Source organism: Microcaecilia unicolor, chromosome 1 (genome assembly GCF_901765095.1).
Source record: "Microcaecilia unicolor chromosome 1, aMicUni1.1, whole genome shotgun sequence".
In the NCBI taxonomy this organism is placed as follows: domain Eukaryota; kingdom Metazoa; phylum Chordata; class Amphibia; order Gymnophiona; family Siphonopidae; genus Microcaecilia; species Microcaecilia unicolor.
Window position 1 is genome coordinate 483197816 of NC_044031.1, and position 18664 is coordinate 483216479.

The window sequence follows — 18664 nt, forward strand, 5'->3', positions numbered from 1 at the left end:
GATGTTTGAAAGACCATATGAGAGAGGGAGAAACCAAATCACTTGTAGGACAAGGCGGAGTTCTGCCCACCCACCTTGGGTCCTGGCCCACCCAAACTTGGGTGTCTGGCTACGCCCCTAGTCACCACAGAGTGATGGGTGAGACTCATTGTTCCCTCTAAGCTGAGCGGGAGTCCTCCATATATATAGTCCTACCAGTGGGGGGGTGCTGTTTCACTAGCACATTTTGAATAATGAGGGACAGGTAAGCTCTGCAGGATTCCAGGGAACTTGCCTATCCTTAGTGAATGAAAACACAATATTGAAGCACCCCCCCCCCACACACACACTGGCAACAGTGCAGTTGGAGGACTCCCTCTCAGCTTAGAGGGAACAGTGACATTCCCTCCCTCCAACTGCATCAACAGCATCACCAGTCCTGGCCACCTGGGAAACAGAAGACCTGATCTGGAAATCGAACCCAGGTCTTCTGCATGCTGAAGTGCAGTCACTGAGCCACTTGTAGAACACCTCTAGAAATCTTTAAATTACTGTGAAAATATTCAGGGAGGTCATTTGCTGGGTCTTATGCAAAAAAAAAAGCATTTTCCCATTCTATGCCTAGAGAAGAAAACATATTGAATAAGGTTCTATGTCTTTTATGTATCCTATATGTAGAAATGAAATATATTGACTTCCTATATGAATTTATTATGTTTAAATTCTTTGACTTTCCTTTAAACTGTTAAAATAATAATGTGCATGTACTGCTTACAGTATATTTTGGTTAATAAATAATTGTCTGAAACAACACAAAACCCCATTTATCAATAATTTACTAGACACTGTTGGACAATGCTTGGACTGAACCAGAGTCAAATATCTATAGTTCACCAAATAATGTAACTATTTTATGACTGATCTTGAATTTTGTAATTTATTTTGTGCATTATTTTTATGTTGTCCATCACTACAAGCAATTTTAGAGTTGGCCTCTTTAAAAAATGAGATAATAATAATAATAGAAAATATAAGATGTTCACTTTGGTCAGAATATACAGTAAAGACTGGACCTCCCCATACCATGTCTCAACTGGTCTGGGTACTATTTGGATTTTTTTTTTTTTTTTGTTTCTTATTTTTATATTTTGAATTTCATCTGGTCTTGAAAACCCACAAAATCAGTAGGCTTCCTGTAGTAACAGTGATGCAGAAAATGCAGCACCGTCTTGAAATGTTCAGGACTAGCTTATTTCTAGCAGAGGATAATGTATGCGCAGAGTACTGAAAGGTTCCCCTAGTAGGGCAACCCCGCATACAGCTGCGATACTTTTCCGTGAGGCTCCTTTATTATACCTTCCAGGAATATTTTCCTAAAAGAAGAGACGACATTTCTTGCAACATGATCCAGCCAGAACTGAAAGACAATCTTTGACTACTCCCCAGTTTCCCTTTTTTTTTTTTTTTTAGAAAATAAGAAACACATTATCTTCATCTATATGTAAGAAGCAAAAGAAGAGGTAATAAATGAGTTTCATCTGCAAACCTACTTGCCACCGAAAGCTCCTGTCTTCTCAAACAAGCAATCCCAGGGCAGCTGCCACCAAATAGCTCTTCCGCCCTGAGACCTGTCTGGCTCTGCTGTCTCCGAGCTGGAAGGGCTGTAATGCCACTGGAGCCCCATCAGTTACGCTTAAGCGTCAACCCCGAGCTTTAAGGAATCCCAGCAGAAGTGGGGAAGCGACCCCCCTTTGCTGCTCGTGTTGCATTCCTGCATTCTGCTTCTCTATCTTTATCTACACAAATATGTCTAGCTGCACACTTCTAGGTGGATCGATCTACCTTGTTTGCTTCAAAAGTCATCAGGTAACAACATCTCTCTCCCTGTACCTCTCTCTCTCCATTGCTGGTTTTTAAAACCATAATAGGCTGATCTCTGGGAAACTCCCAAATAAGCGACCAACGCCACACTTGGCTTTGTGCCAATGAGGATGTACTGTGTGCTATCGATCAGAACTGCATATTATATATTTAGCTCAAATTCTTTGTGGCTTTTTTATATATAAAGAATATGCATCTATAGCCACATACGGCGATAACAACACCTACAAGGCGATAATAGCCAAGGGAATCAGACAATACAGAGATGCAGAACACCATGCCACCCCCACCCCCCCCCCCCCCCCTCCCGTGCCTTCGCAATCCGCCTGCTTATGGCAGAGATGGGGAAGTAGGACAGGAGGGGGAGGGGGTCCTTTTCGCCCCCTACTGAAGGAACCACAAAAGATCCAATAACATAGTGCTGATTTCGGGGAGGGGGGGCACAGAAAGGAGCCCACGATGTCTGCCTCTCCTCCCCCCACCCCCAGCACACATGCAACACCCCTCCCCCAGCAGCACCCACCGTAGTCTTGACGGGCACGTAGAGCACTTGCTTGCCTCCGGCGTGCTGGCCCTCCTCCGGGTTGCCGAGCTGGAAGCCTTTGGATTTGACCCAGAATTTGAATTTGGCGTTGTCGGTGGAGCCGGACTCGGCGCCGTTCAGCAGCTGCACGATGCGCTCGTATTTCTTGCGGGTCACCGTCTTGGTCTTGCCGGAGTCGCCGTAAGTCCTCAGGCACCAGTCCTGAAACTGGCGGTACATGTCCCGCTCACTCTCCATAATCCCGAAGAAAAAAATAAAGGAGCCGAGAAGAAGAGGGAGAGAGAGAGCGCAGGTGGGGGAGGGAGGGAGGGGGCAGCGGGGCAGAGCGGACCCCGCCGGGGCTCCAGGGACGCCCCCTCGCACCTGTTCACCTCCCTGCTCGCCTTTGCCTCTCGGGAAGCAATCAATTCACGGTCCCGGGCATAGCACTCGGGGCGATGATTGGTAATCGGCCCGGATCACATAGACAGGACAAGGGCAGGTTGGAGGAGGAAGAAGAGGATGGAGGGCGAGGAGCAACTCCGAGCCGGGGGGGGGGGGGGAGAGAGAGACGTGCTTCAGAAAAAAAGGGGGGGGGGGAGAAAAGAGAGCGGGTCTTGGATGCTCCACTTCGATCCTCTGTCTCTTTACTATTGTGCAGTCAGGACCGTCCCCCTCCCTGGTGCCCTCCAGCAGCAGCAGCAACCCACAAGAGGATGCACAAATTGAGAGAAATAACAGTCGGGGCAGCAGCTTGCTTTATCCAGAACAGACACAAATACAATTTTGTTTTCTTTCACACCGTTTTTTTCCCTATATTGTCCACCTCCATCCTCATAAAACTCCGGCAGGCTTCGTCCTCAACGGTGCAGGTGAATAAGAGAAGAAGAAAACAGAAGCCAGGATCATGGGCTGATTTTTTTTTTTTTTTTTGCCCAGACGCCTTTTTTTTTCCCTTCTGTCTTTACAAGCCTCTGAGCAGGATGAGGCAGTGAAGGCCAGATTGGTCTCTTGCTGTTTCCCTTTCCAGCCTTGTTTTGCTCTCTGTCTCTCCTCACTCACTGTTTGGGCGCTGGGTGCAGCAAACGCAAAACCCCAAAGTTCTTATCGGATAATTGCTTCAACCCCGTAAGAGTACCGCCTATACTTCAGAACATTATAAAATGCCATTTTATGCCTCAAACGATTAAAAAAAAAAGCCTGCGCAAATCCAACTTCCTCAATTTCAGTTCGACCTGGGAGCTTCCCCTATACAGTGTCTAGTTTCTTTTCTATACAAGCTTATTTAGAAAAATCAATTAAAAAATTAATGATAATATAGACATTTAATCCAGTTGTGAATTGTGATGGATGGAGGTTGGTCTGTCAGTTTGCACGTCTGCTTGCTGTAGGATAACCTTTTGCTGGGCTGAGCCGGCTACAGGGCATGCAAATAAGTTTCCAGATCCAGGGTTAGAAGCATTCAAATCTCCAGATTCTTCCCTTGCTCTGCCTCCCGGCTTCAGCTGAAAAACTGGGACATCCGATCTCTCCTCTTTTTTCTCCAGGCAACCGAGGGTAAACTCCCCCTCCTCCCCAGAAAGTAGCGAAATTATTAGTTCCTCTTCATGATTTTTCAGCTCAAAATGCAACCTGTATACGGTTTCTCCATCAAATCCTGATTTCCATGTCTAGTGAAGTTAAAATCGAGGAGGGCGGTATCCTTCTTTATTCCAGTCTGGAAATCCTGTATCATACTCTAATAATAAGGCTCTGCACCCGTCCAGTCCTGCAGCTTCCCTGCTAAATTGGCTGAGAAACAAGTGCATAAGAGCCTACCCCTTCCATATTCCATTTAGTTAAATAGACATTTCTATTTTATTTTACAAGAGAGGTGTTAACGGAAGCCTCTGCACCTAGAGAAGGGAAAGCGTAGTCCCGGGCTTGCAAAAAAAAAAAAAAAAAATGGCTCGTGTATCCCTTCGTCTCTTGATGCACTCGGTGCCTCAGCTCTTCGTGGTACACTGGAAGGTCTCGCGCCGCCTCGAGCCGGGACTGACAGCGCAGTGTGAGCGCGAGCTCCACTCTAAACCTCTCTTCCCCCCTCAGGTTCCGAGCACTCTGATTGGCCGGCGGGACAAAAGTTTCTGTGGAGACGGCTGAGCGGTGACGTCACAGACCGAATTGTCCCATTTAGGGATCCAGGGTAGTGCGCATGCATAGAACAGGTTGAGGACAGTGTGCCGGCGAAGCAGCGAGATGGCAGAAAAGAGCACGATCCAGGTGGGTAATTCAGGCAGCGTTTCCATGGAGATTCCTCTGGGTCTAGCCTTCAAAAAAAAAAAAAAAGCTGGTCAGCTGACATTGTTAGCTCAGGACTTAATTATTGCTTATTGGAGCAACAAATGAGACAGCTGCAGGAGACAATTTTTTTTCTCCTATCCCGTTTGTTTGTCTCCCTTGTGCCCTGTTGGAAGAGGGCGGCTACCAGGACTCTGCACCAAGTCCTGGGTGAATTATCATTACCTTCCGGGAGGATCCCCAAAAGCAGCCTGCTGTTGCTCTTCCATGCTTGCCAAATGCTGGGGGCGACTTTCGGAGGAACTAAAGAGGAGGAGATGTTGCTCTGAATGTTGGGCGGCGGCTATCAGGCTAACTCGCACATCTGGAAGAAGAGCTGGCTGGGGCTCTGCTGAGTGTCCAATGCAGTTAGTGTCCATTGGCAATGTATCCTGTCACCAGGCGACTCCACGGAATTCGGAGTCATTGCCGTTCTGTCCACTGAAACCGTCATTCAGACCCCCCATCACTACAGCTGCGTTTGACATTAAACACTGCATGTCTTCAGCTCCTTGCGAATTACATTTTCTAAAGTATCCTCTATGAAAAGATCCGTGTAAAATATCATTTTAAAAGGACTTCTCGACATGGCCCTATACGGCTGATGTTATCCCTATCAAGCTATCCTGCAACGTTTTATTACATAAAATTATCAATGATTACTATTTAGGAGGAAAAATTCATCATTTTAGTGACATTATTTCATCTGTCTCTTCAGAATATCCATAGATAGCAAAATAAAGCAGAAGTGGCCCAAAATAGGAGAAGATTCAAGTTTCGCCACAAGTAGATTTATTGAAAATTGACCCAACTCTGCCAAGTTTCCGCACTCATGCCTTCATCAGGGGCCTGTAAGCACTCATAAAACAATGATAATTACAAATTTAACATGAAAAAATATATGTATAAAAAAGTGATATAACCAACATCAAATCATCACCAATACTTTACCAAAAACAAACTTCTTCTCCTTGACACACAATTGGCACAAGTGTGCATGCATCCTACAAATAACATAAAGAATATATGTATATTTAAAAAAATATGAATATATATTAATGTACAAATAAACAGATAAGAACACATATAACTACAACTCACATATATAAAAACAGCCAAATATGTAAAAAAAAATAAGTAAATACTATCTTACCCCCCCCCCCCCCCTTTTACAAAGCCACATGTCAACACAGCCCTTTCTGGGCTGTGTCAGCATTACCATGCCGCTTTGTAAAAGAGGGGGATTAATCTGCTGGGTGACAGAAAACTTTAAATATAAAATATTGTACTTAAAATGTTCATGCCTTTACAAAACCCAAAACACACAGCGCATTAATTAACTGAAAAATAAACATGAATAATGTCCCCGGGAATGCTGCAAAATGATACCTATTGATAATGATACCAGCGGTTGCATAACATTATATAAACTGTCCTTCAGAACGACACTGCTGGTGCCATTATTTTGTTGGGTGAAGCACAACCCCTGAAGAAGCCTGCAAAATGAAACTACTGGGCCACTGTTGGGTGCAAGCTAAGTGCTCCAATTTTTATAAGCAGTTGCAAAAAATTTGAAGATTTCACAACATGATTTTTAATAAATGTATTATACATTTGAATTGGTTTATTTGAAAAGGCCAATAAAGATTTTTTAAAAACACAAGGTTTTTCTAGTCCAATGATAATATTCATTACCACATTAAAAGACGCTGAATAATGTGTAGGCATTTGGGTGTTTGAGGTCTTTTTCCTTGTGATTTTATCTAGATATAAGTAGTTTATATTTGAGTCGAACTGGGTTCTATTGTTTGTGGTTCCAACATTAGCGCATGACCATTTAAAAACCGTGGGAGCACTCACCACCTCCTATTTACATAAGATGCCCTAACCAGTTAGCACGGCAGTAATGTCAGTGTGCTAGCTAATAGCACTTCTACATTCGTTCTTCAGCCTGACATGCCCCTCCAAAAACAAATCTAAAAAAAACCCAACATATGCTTAGTGCATGCACATGGTAAAAATGATGCAGAATGCTTTAGCGTGTCCTGCATTTGGCCATTTTTCTTCCATTAAGTGCATATTAGTGCTTAATGCAGCTTAGTAAAAGGGCCCCTTAATGTTGATATGTATAATGGTTTGGGATATTTTCTTACTATATTTCTCAAAAATAATGCCCTTGAATAATTGCCCCGGGGCAGGACAGGTTTTCTGTCGTGTGGGGGGCTGGCCCAGGCTTGCATCAGCGTCGGCATCACAGACTGGTAGCGGGGGCAGGGAGTTTTAGTTTTAGCCAAAAATGGTTTTGGTGCTAAATCTGAATCCAAAACTGAAATTCAGTTGGCCTCTATTAGGGAGTCTTTTACTAAGCCGTGGTAGCATTTTTAGCTCACAGTAGACATCAGCTGGCGGTAAACATCTATAGGAATGTAATGGGCATATCAGCATTTACTACCAGCTGATGTCTACCGTGAGCTAAAAACACTACCATGGCTTAGAAAAAGGGCTCCTTAAGCTCTTAAGGTATGGTTAATGCATGCTAACAGGCTAACACAGAACACGTTAAAGCATTTTGTGATAACTTGCCTGCTTGTGCGCAGTAACCCATACATTACCTATTTAAAAAAAATTATGTTTAGAAGGGGCTGTGTCATGGGTAAAGAGTGGGTGTTCCCATGATATCCTAACATGTTATGATTAGTGCTCATTAACTGGATAACACAAAGCTAGCATGCGAGTACCTAGCACCTCCTACATGAGGCACTAAGTGCTCCCGTGTTAACTCTATATAGGTGTCTTGCACTAACAACAGTGCATGATCCATATTAAAATATATTTTTTAAATCCCTTCATAAGTGCTGCATTAAATCTGGGCTCAGCACACGACAAAGTCCTGCATGCATTAAGCCCAGATTTCACCTCACTTTAGTAAATGGACCCTGTAAGGAGGTTTATAGAACACTGCCCCTCACCCTTAAGAATAGTCCCTCAGCCCAGTGCCTTAGCGAGGGCTAATGGCACCCGGGGGCGGGTCGCCGCACGCACACACACCCCAGGGTGCAGCACAGCGTGACCCCCCCCCTCTGCGGCGCACCCCCCCCCCCGGACCGCAACCCCCCCCGGACCGCATTCTTACCTGCGGGAGGGCCGATCCGCCCCGAGTGCACGTCACTCGGAGCTGCGTCGGCCCCGCTGGTTCCCTGCTCTCTCTGCCCCGGAACAGGAGGTAACCTGTTCCGGGGTAGAGGGAGCAGGGAACCAGCGGGGCCGGCACCCCCCGAGCACGTGCACCCGGGGCGGACCGCCCCTCCCACCCCCCCCTTCGTACGCCACTGCGTCAGCCTGAGCCACCTTAAGAACACTAGTCCCACCCTGGGAGGAAGTGAGCCAGGAAGGGTAGAGTTGGAACCAGGAAGTATAAAGGGCCAGACTGAGGTTAGGGAGGCCCAGGGAAGGATGAATCAAAGCCCTAGCATATGCCACTACAACTCATGTTTAATGATTGTGACCTGGCTGAGGTAAGCCACTTTTGTTTCCTGTTTGAGATTTGCAAGCCTTGCTCTAAGGTCCGGCTGGAGCCAGACCCTAGAACACGGAGAAAAACTGAGAAGGACTACTTATAGGCTGTGTTTGGGGCATGGCAGCCCCACCAGCCACAGACTGTGTTCCACGCCTGCCAGCCAGAGGCCTGCTTAAGAATTGTGCTTCATGAACTTCAGAGGCATTTTACATTGTGTTCCTGGCCCTGTGACATAACAGGTCACAGGATTCAATTAAATAAACACTTGTTTTCATTTATATCCCTTTGTCTGGCTGTGTTATTTCACAGGCCCACCCTCAACCCTTGCTCGGAGACCCTTGGATTGTAAGCCCTCCGTGGACAGGAAAATATCTAGCGTAGATGAATGCAGCTCGCCTTGAACTTCTATTGATAAAGCGTGAGTTAAACGAAATTAAAATATAATAATAAAATCTTAAGTAGCTATTAACTGTTCCTTACACTTGCTGTTAACATTCAGTGAATAGAGAAAGGTGGAAGAAAATATTTAACTGATTTTTCAGTTTTATTTCAGTTATGGATGATCAGGCTGTTGTGTTCTTTTCCTTTCCCTCAAGAGCTGGTCTCAATGGTTCAGGCAATGATCATCTTGAGATTAGATTATTGTAGGTCAGTTTTGGATGGGCTGAAGCACCTGCAATTAATTTAACATACAGTGGTGTGTTTAATAGGTGGCCTATGACCCACAGATTGCTCGCCAATGAGTACTGGATTAATTTTTGAGTAATGATTTGGGTTGTTAAAGCATCAAATGGCATGACCCCACCTTATCTCATGGAGAAGTTAAGAACATTTGCTGTTGTTAGATCATTATGGTCAGGAAAAAAACATACATCCTATACACTATCCACAACTTTGCTAACACCCCAAAATATAAACCCCCTACTTCTCTCTTAGAGGTCTTCTAGGGTCGCCCCATGCTTTCCTGAATTTTGATACTATCCTTTTCTCTAACACCTCTACTGAGAGATTGTTCCATGCGTCTGTACTCCTTTTGGGAAAGAAATATTTCCTTAAATGCTACCTGGGTCTTCCTCTTGTCATTCTCATCCTGCTGTATGATCCCTAGTTCCAGACTCTCCAATTGAAAAGGGCTAAATGCCTCTACCACATCTTCCCTTTCCCACCTCTCCTCTAGGGTATACAGGTTTACGCCTTCAACTGTGTCCACATATGCATTATGGTGAAGACTACTAAGCGTTTTAGTAGCTGTCCTCTGGACCAGCTCCATCAAATTTATATCTTTTTGAAGGTGCAGTCTCCAGAGTTGAACATATTATTCCAAATGAGGTTACATCAGAGACTGATCTACTTGTTTGGCTATTTTAAGATTATCAATTACAATCACTCCCAGATCTCACTTTTCAACCTCTATATTACACCACTCTTTTTTGACAACCCCAAAGCATTATATCTTAGTTGCTAAGCTCCAGGTAATTCCTCCAGCTCATTCACAAAATAGGATAGCTTTCCTGACAGCCCTTCTGCAATGTCACATACAAAGACAGCCGACTCCTCCCCAGCACTATCTAAAATCCTATCTAGGTGAAGCGAGAGTCCGTCACCTTCGCACCAGGCAGGCAAGTGACCAGGTGATCCTCATGTCCACCAGCCACCCAGCTATCTACATGCCTAATAATCATATCACCAACTACAACAGCCATCCTAACCCTTCCCACCTGGGCAGTAGTTCCTCCAGCATTAACAGATAGCCTCTAGAAGGCACAGAAGGGCCCAGTTTAGTCCTCATTCCCTCCTCTTCATTTATAGTCAATTATTCTAATTAAGACAAGAGGGGAATTTTCAATTTTCATTAGAGTCTGAATTACATTTAATTAGTTTCTAAGAAGTAAACCCTAAATAAATTACACATTACACCACTACTACTACTACTACTACTTAACATTTCTAGAGCGCTACTAGGGTTACGCAGCGCTGTACAAATTAATAACTAAGGACGGTCCCTGCTCAGAAGAGCTTACAATCTAAAGGACGAAATGTCAAGTTGGGGTAGTCTAGATTTCCTGAGTAGAGGTGTTGTGATTAGGTGCCGAAAGCGACATTGAAGAGGTGGGCTTTGAGCAATGATTTGAAGATGGGTAGGGAGGGGGCCTGGCGTATGGGCTCAGGGAGTTTGTTCCAAGCATGGGGTGAGGCAAGGCAGAAAGGGTGGAGCCTAGAGTTGGCGGTGGTGGAGAAGGGTACTGAAAGGAGGGATTTGTCTTGAGAGCGGAGGTTACGGGTAGGGACATAAGGGGAGATGAGGGTAGAGAGGTAAGGAGGGGCTGCAGATCGAGTGCATTTGTAGGTTAGTAGGAGAAGCTTAAACTGTATGCGGTAATTGATCGGAAGCCAGTGAAGTGACTTGAGGAGAGGGGTGATATGAGTATATCGGTCAAGGCGGTAGATAAGACTTTCGGCAGGTTCTGGATGGACTGAAGGGGGGATAGGTGGCTAAGTGGGAGGCCGGTGAGGAGTAGGTTGCAGTAGTCAAGGCGAGAGGTAATGAGAGAGTGGATGAGAGTTCGGGTGGTGTGCTCAGAGAGGAAGGAGCGAATTTTGCTAATGTTGTAGAGGAAGAAGCGACAGGTCTTGGCTATCTGCTGGATATACGCAGAGACGGAGAGGGAGGAGTCGAAGATGACACCGAGGTTGCAGGCAGATGAGACGGGGATGATGAGGGTGTTATCAACTGAGATAGAGAGTGAAGGGAGAGGAGAAGTGGGTTTGGGTGGGAAAACAATAAGTTAAGTCTTGGCCATGTTCAGTTTCAGGTGGCGGTTGGACATACAGGCAGCAATGTCGGATAAGCAGGCCGATACTTTGGCCTGGGTTTCCGCAGTGATGTCTGGTGTGGAGAGATACAGCTGGGTGTCGTCAGCATAAAGATGATAGTGGAAACCATGAGATGAGATCAGGGAGCCTAAGGAAGAAGTGTAGATTGAAAAAAGGAGGGGCCCAAGGACAGATCCCTGAGGAACTCCAACAGAGAGCGGGATAGGGGAGGAGGACGAACCATGAGAGTGTACTCTGAAGGTACGATGGGAGAGATAAGAGGAGAACCAGGAGAGGACAGAGACCTGGAACCCAAAGGAGGACAGTGTGTCAAGAAGTAGGTTGTGATTGACAGTGTCAAAAGCGGCGGATAGGTCGAGGAGGATGAGGATGGAGTAGTGAGTGACCTTTGGATTTGGCGAGGAACAGGTCATTGCAGACTTTAGATAGTGCCGTTTCTGTCGAGTGTAGGGGGCGAAAGCCGGATTGAAGCGGATCGAGGATGGCATGAGAGGAGAGAAAATCAGTGCAGCGGCTATGAACAGCGTGTTCAAGTATCTTGGAGAGGAAGGGTAGGAGGGAAATGGGGCGGTAGTTGGAGGGACAGGTAGGGTCAAGAGATGGTTTTTTGAGGCGTGGTGTGACCACAGCATGCTTGAAGGTGTCTGGGACAGTTGCAGTGGAGAGAGAGAGGTTGAGGATATGACAGATGGTGGGGGTGATAGTAGGAGCGATGGTGCTAAGTAGGTTGGTGGGGATGGGGTCTGAGGAACAGGTGGTGGATTTCGAGGAGGAGAGGAGATGGGCGGTTTCCTCTTCGGTGATATCAGGAAAAGAGGAGAAGGAGGCCTGGGTTGGTTGGTTGAGAGAGTGGGTTATAGGATGAAGAGGAGGAGAAGGTTTGGTGGTGAATTCGAGGTTGATCTTCTGGACCTTGTCACGGAAGTAGTCGGCCAGAGATTGAGGAGAGAGTGAGGGGGGGTGGGAGCAGAGGGCACTTTGAGGAGGGAGTTGAGGGTGGCGAAGAGACAACGAGGATTAGAGCTGAGGGAATTAGTCAATTGGGTGTAATAGTCCTGTTTGGCGAGGAATAGGGAGGATTGGAAGGAGGATAGCATGAATTTGAAGTGAATGAAATCAGTATGGGTGCGAGATTTCCTCCAGAGGCGTTCAGCCGAACGGGCGCAGGAGCGAAGGTATCGGGTGCAAGGGGTCAGCCAGGGCTGGGGATTGGTACGCCTTGGTGGACCGGAGATGGACGGTGCAAGGGTGTCTAGAGCAGAGGAGAGAGTGGCATTGTAAGTGGAGACAGCTTTGTCAACAGATTCAGAGGACATGATGGAAAGGAGGAGATCAAAGATACTAGAGGATAAGGTGAGGGGGTCAACAGCCTGGAGATTTCTGGAAGTAGTATTTAGTGTTGGGCGAGAATGAGGGGGAGGGTGCTGAAGTGTGATTGTGATTAGGTGATGGTCAGAGAGAGGAAGAGCTGATGCGCGGAAATTGGAGGGTGAGCAAGTAGAAGAGAGGACGAGATCAAGACAGTGGCCAGATTTGTGAGTAGGGGTGGAGGAGCTCAGTTGGAGGTTGAAGGAGGAGGTAAGAGTGAGGAACTGAGAAACATATGAGTCGGATGGGTTATCAATGTGTATGTTGAAGTCACCAAGAATGAGGGATGGGAATGAGGGCTCAAGAAAAATGGAGAGCCAGGCATCGAAGTTGGTAAGGAAGGAAGGGAGGGACTTATTAGGGGGGCGGTAAATGACTGCAACTCTGAGTGGCAGCGGGTGGAAGAGACGGCTGGAGTGAACTTCAAATTATGAGAAGCAGTGAGACTGAGGTAGGTGGAGAGGTTGAAAACTGCAGGAGGGCGAAAGTAGTAGCCCGACGCCGCCTCTGCGACCAGCTGGGCGGGGCGAATGGGAGAAAAGATAGCCTCCATGGCATAGGGCCGCGATTGAGGCAGAGTCGTCAGGGGTGAGCCAGGTTTCAGTTAGGGCGAGCAGTTGAAGGGAATGGGAGATGAAGAGATCGTGGGTGAAGGGACGTTTGTTGCAGATTGAGCAGGCGTTCCACAGGGCGCACGAGAAGGGGAGGGAGGAGGAGGGAGGAGGGGAATAGAGATGAGATTGGAGATATCGTGGGAACGTTTGCATAGATGAGATAAGGACGAGGACAGGTGTGGGGGACCTGGGTTGGGATTGATGTCTCCTGCGGATAGCAGGAGAAGGAGCAAGAGAGTGCGGAGAAGGGTGGGTGAGGATTCTTTTGACACCAGTCAAAAGAATTATTATATTCATCTGATATCCCTAGTACCTCAAGAAGTTTTAATTAAACAACTCTATAATGCTAAGATGCAGTCAGTAGTCCAGCAGCGAGAGGGGTGCTATCCAGTCTTTTGCATTGAGTGTCACATGTATGATTATCTCTCATTTGGTGAGATGTCATATGTGTGTGCTCGATGCAAAAAGCTCCTAGCTCTAAGAGAATGAGTCTGTTCTCTTGAGGCTAGAGTAGCAGACTTGGAGGAGCTGAGGGAGACAGAGAGGTACATAGAGGAGGCCTACAGGGACGTTGTAGAGAAGTCCCACCTCCAATCTGGCAGCCCCTGTGCTGCCTTGGAGGAGGGAGGCCTACTAAAGGGAGAGCCTCACTCTGGTGAGGCTGGAAGTAATCCTGTAGACAGGACCAGCACACCAGGGAATGCAATATCCTTCAACTGTGAAGAACATAGAGACCTATTAGGAGTATAAATGAAAAAAAGTTGCAATAAGTAAAGTGGAGTGCCAGAATAGTGTATCTTTTGAACAAGAGTTATGCTTTTATAAGTAATCTTATGTGAGATTTGTAGCCAGTGTTCAGCACACAGTAGAGGAGTCATGTGGTCAATTTTTTTTCAAATTGGATAATAATGGACAATTTGTAGTCCTCTAATATACGAGTAGTGCATTACAGTAATCCAAGTAACTAATTACTAGTGAATGAAAAAGGACGCAAAGCACAGTTTTAGTAAACCAAAGCACAGGTTTGGTAAACAAATTCCAGACAGAAAAGGTAATTCTAAGCTTGAAAACGTAGCATCAAACAATCCAGGATAACACCCAGCACTCTCAATGAAGATCCAAAGGGTATGCTAAAATTAGCAATCATGACTTGGGTGGACAGGATTGGAGAGCAAAAGACCCTTCAACTTTTTGGATTTAGTTTTAATCTGTGGGTTTGGAACCCTTCCTAAATTCATTTTATCATCAACAGCCAAAATGTCATGTTGATTGTAGTCCATGGTTCCAAGGATCTGGATTTCATCAGTGTAGATATAAGTTTTCAGATCTAAAGATTGGACAAGGCAGAGCATGGGAGCCAGAAAGATATTAAAAAGAACTGGGGCCAGCAAGGAACCCTGCAGAATACCACATGTGAACTTAAAAGCTTGAGATCTGGAATTTTGCTATAGAACTGTGTTTGTATGATTTGTAAAATATGAATGAAACCATTCTAGTACTGTGCCCACAAGTCCTATTTCCTGCAACCTCATGAGGAAACAAAAGCCACTGAAAAGTCTAAGGATATGAGTACAACAGTATTATCTTGGTCAAAAGTTTGATGTATGAATGTAGTGAGAGCACCCAGTGCTGTGTGAATGTTGAAAGCCGGTCTGACTGGGGTAGTCTCACATTTGTTCCTGCATGATAGGTTCCAGAATTTTGGAGATAAATGGAAGGTTAGAAATGGGGTGAAAATTGGCCACGTTGGATGTGCCAAGTTTGGGATCTTTCACATGAGGGCAGATGCAGCCATATTTCCAAAGCAAGGGAACTAGGCCTTGTTCCAAACTGGAAGTCACCATCCTGTGAATTAAGGGGGATAATTGAGAGATGAAACATTTTATGAAGATTGAAGGAATAGGATTGTGTGATACCGTAGTAAGTTTAGCAGAGGCAACTATTCGACATACAGCAGCAAGAGAAGGAATATTAAAATTGGGAAAGAGTATTGCTTAAGGAGATATTCTCTCAGATTTGCACTACTTCCCTGACAACACCTTCCCCACCATCTTTCAAAGAAGATTGAAGTGTGATAATTTTAGTGGAAAAGTATGTAGTTAGATCATCACCTGTCAGGGGCTTGTCCAAAACTTGGCCGTCTCAGACGTTGTGGTCAGAGAATGAAAGATGCCATAAAGCCACACAAAATGAGGTATGTTGATGAACTATTGGAGTAGAACTCCCTCTTAGCAGTTTGGATGGCAAGCATGTATATGTGGAAGGGATCTACAGTATATGCTGATAAGTTGGATACTATGCAGTGTTTATGCCATTGTCATTCCCTATGTCTGAGTTGGTGTTTCAGAAGTACCAGGGCCAGACTATACCATGGTTCACTCCTGAGTGTGATATTAAGAGGAGTTTTTTCAACTAGCAGGGCTAAAATGTTATACACCTGAGAGAGAGACAAAGTCTGTAGGGACAATTGTTCTTCCAGAATGATAGAGCCAAAAGTATCCTCTGTGATAATGAATTGAATTGTAAGATGAAGTGTCAATGGGGAGCCATTCACATGTTGAAGCAACTGTGAGGCAACATCAAGTTGAAATTGAAGTTATGTGTGCAGATTGGACACAAGTTAGGTCAGTAAATCAGGTACCCATGGCAGAATGACCAATTGGTCTTTCCCAAATTGGTCGGTCTTGGACTGTGGTATCCTAGCAGTGACTGAAGTATTGTTCTTCTGAATGTCCAACTGTGACAAGTTAATCAGTTGTAGGCATAGACGAGACCAAGCTGCTAACTACCCAACACATAGAACCGTGAAAAAGGCAAATGAAAAGGCAGACCTAAACAATGTGGTATCAAAAGGTGATGAAGAGATTGAGAGCAGTATATGAAACAATCAAATCAGTATATCAGTATATGCTAGCCTTTAAGCATTGTGCACACTAGAAAACCGTTCCCTGGTTGACCCCATCCCTGTAGTTTGGCAAAAAAAGGAAAAACCTGTGATGTGTACTCTGAGAGACATGCATGACCATCCAAGTGCTCAAGACCAGATGAGAAAGCGAGCAATCATATCCGTTATAGGACCAGGCTCTCAACTGCTAGATAACAGCAGGACTGCTGCTAAGCTGGCCATGTTGAAGGGGCAAGTGATTGGTATGGAGCACCTGGAAACACTTTTATGGCAATCTTCCGTAGGTTATCTGGTACTGAGAAGCCATTGTCTTCTGCCATGGGTGTGAGCTGCTGAAAAAGAAACCATTTAAAATGGAATAATGCATCAGCTAAAGTATGCTATTGTGTACACCTAGCACATCTGGCCCTGACTGTAATGTTAAGCTGAAGACAACGGAGTACTAGAACTCTACCAGTTCTGCTAATATTGGGCATTTAGACTGTTAATAATGTAGATGACTGCGGTATTATCAGAAAACCACCCTGTACTTCTGGAGTTTATGACCCCATAGGTAAACAGAGACCACAACGGGGAAATAATTCTAAAAAAGCAATGTTTTTGTTTAACCATTCTCATGCCAATTCTGTGGCCAATGGGAAACATACCAAGCTCTCTGAAAATAAGCTTTGAGTCCGCTGTACCAGCAGCACCAGTGAATAGGTTGAGATCAGCATTGATTACTCATTGTAATTGCCATACTGAAATACCACTAAACTTTTTCAGGAATTGCCAGATTGCTTCGTAGCCTTTGTCGTTCATATGTGATGGTGCTGCTTGACCATTTCAGACGTGGACAGGGCTGTGTGGTACAAGAAAGCTCTACCTGTTGATAATGACAAGCAAAATTTAGTGGCCCTATCAAAGTCTGAACTTCCCTCATGGTTAACTTCTTTGCATTAAGAGTAATCTTTGTCCTGGCCAGTGCATTTTTTCTAGCAAAAAAGGTGCCAGTACTCAAATGCTAGGCCACTGTTCAGGGGTGGATTGATCACTGAGAGGGACTCATCCCACAATAGCCAGGCCCCCTGCAACCACTCATAGAATCTATGACAAGGCAAAATTGATGTGTAGAGCATAAGTTCTTTCATTAAAACTTGGAGTCCATGGGTCAAGTTTAGCAGACAATGGAAAAGGTGCCGGTACTCAGTACCCCCTCAAAAAAAGCACTGGTCCTGGCCCTATTTATCTACATGATGTCTGGGGAAAAAATGGGACCCTTTAAATAGTTTCAAAATACTTTTCAGTTGTTTAAACATTTAGTATGACCTTTGAAAATATATTAATCTAACTTTTTATTAGGAAACTCCCTTAGCAAATGCTTTGCACTGTATTCCTTATTTTGTCACAAACATTTAATCGCAATTTTATCTCCTTTGCTAAACACCATTTTGTTAAAATGGAGTTTAATGGTCATTTCCTGAATGATATCATTTTGGCAACAGGGATCATCCAGTTTTTACAGCAACTTGCAGTAACATCTATCAATAATACGGCTATATTTCGATTAACATTTTTAATCGCATGATCAAAACTTTTAATCACGCAATAAAAAAAAACAGGAAGCAGGGAAAATTTCAAACAATATTGTATTTAATTTCATAAAGTAACCATAAGAACAAGAACAGTCAAAAAAAGCATTTTTAAGTATAAGTAAGCTACACATATTGGTCTTTTAAGACCAGCAAAATGCATTCAGCATATACATTAAATTTAAATACCCTGTAGATTATTAACTCAGTGTTTCAGCCAGTTGCTGAGGCACACAAGTTTTTCAACATTGTCCGGTGAAAGAGCTGCCCATTTTTTATTGACAATGTGTCCTGATAAGGAAAACAAACATTCACAAGGGACAGTTGTAACTGATGTCCCTAAGTATTTCATAGCCAATGTAACGGTCAACAGCCTTGTTAGTAGATGTTCATTCCAGTAAAGCGAAGTTACTTACCTGTAGCAGGTATTCTTCGAGGACAGCAGGGCTTATTTTCTCACAAGTGGGTAATGTGGTGCCGTGTTGCCCGGTCTGGGCTTTATGACAGTCCATAAGAGCTTTTGTGAAGCATGACACACGCTCCTACATGCATGCGCAGGTGCCTTCCCGCCCACCACTCGTGCACGGCTACAGCAGTGAAATACTACACCAAGAAAAAATAAAAATAGGAGACAACTCCTAGGGGAGGTGGGAGAGTTTGTGAGATATAAGCCCTGCTGTCCTTGAAGAATACCTGCTACAGGTAAGTAATTTCACTTTCGATGAGGACAAGCAGGGCATTAATTCTCACAAGTGGGGTATCCCTAGCGTCCAGGCTCACAGCTAAACAACAAACATTGGTCAACTGGACCTCACAATGGCGAGGACATAACTCAGATCAACCTGAAACTATATACAAACTGAGTGAGAGTGCAGCCTGGAACATAATAAAATGGGCCTAGGGGTGTGGAGTTGGATTCTAGACCACAGATTCTGCAACACTCTGCCCGAACTGACTATCTCATCAGGTATCCTGATGAAGGCAGTAATAAGATCTGAATGTGTGGACTGAAGACCATGTCACAGCCTTGCAAATTTCTTAAATGGAGGCTGACTGCAAGTGGGCTACCAACACAGCCATGGCTCTGGCATTATGAGCCTTGACATGACCCTCCAGTGTCAGCCCAGCCTGGGCATAAGTGAAAGAAATGCA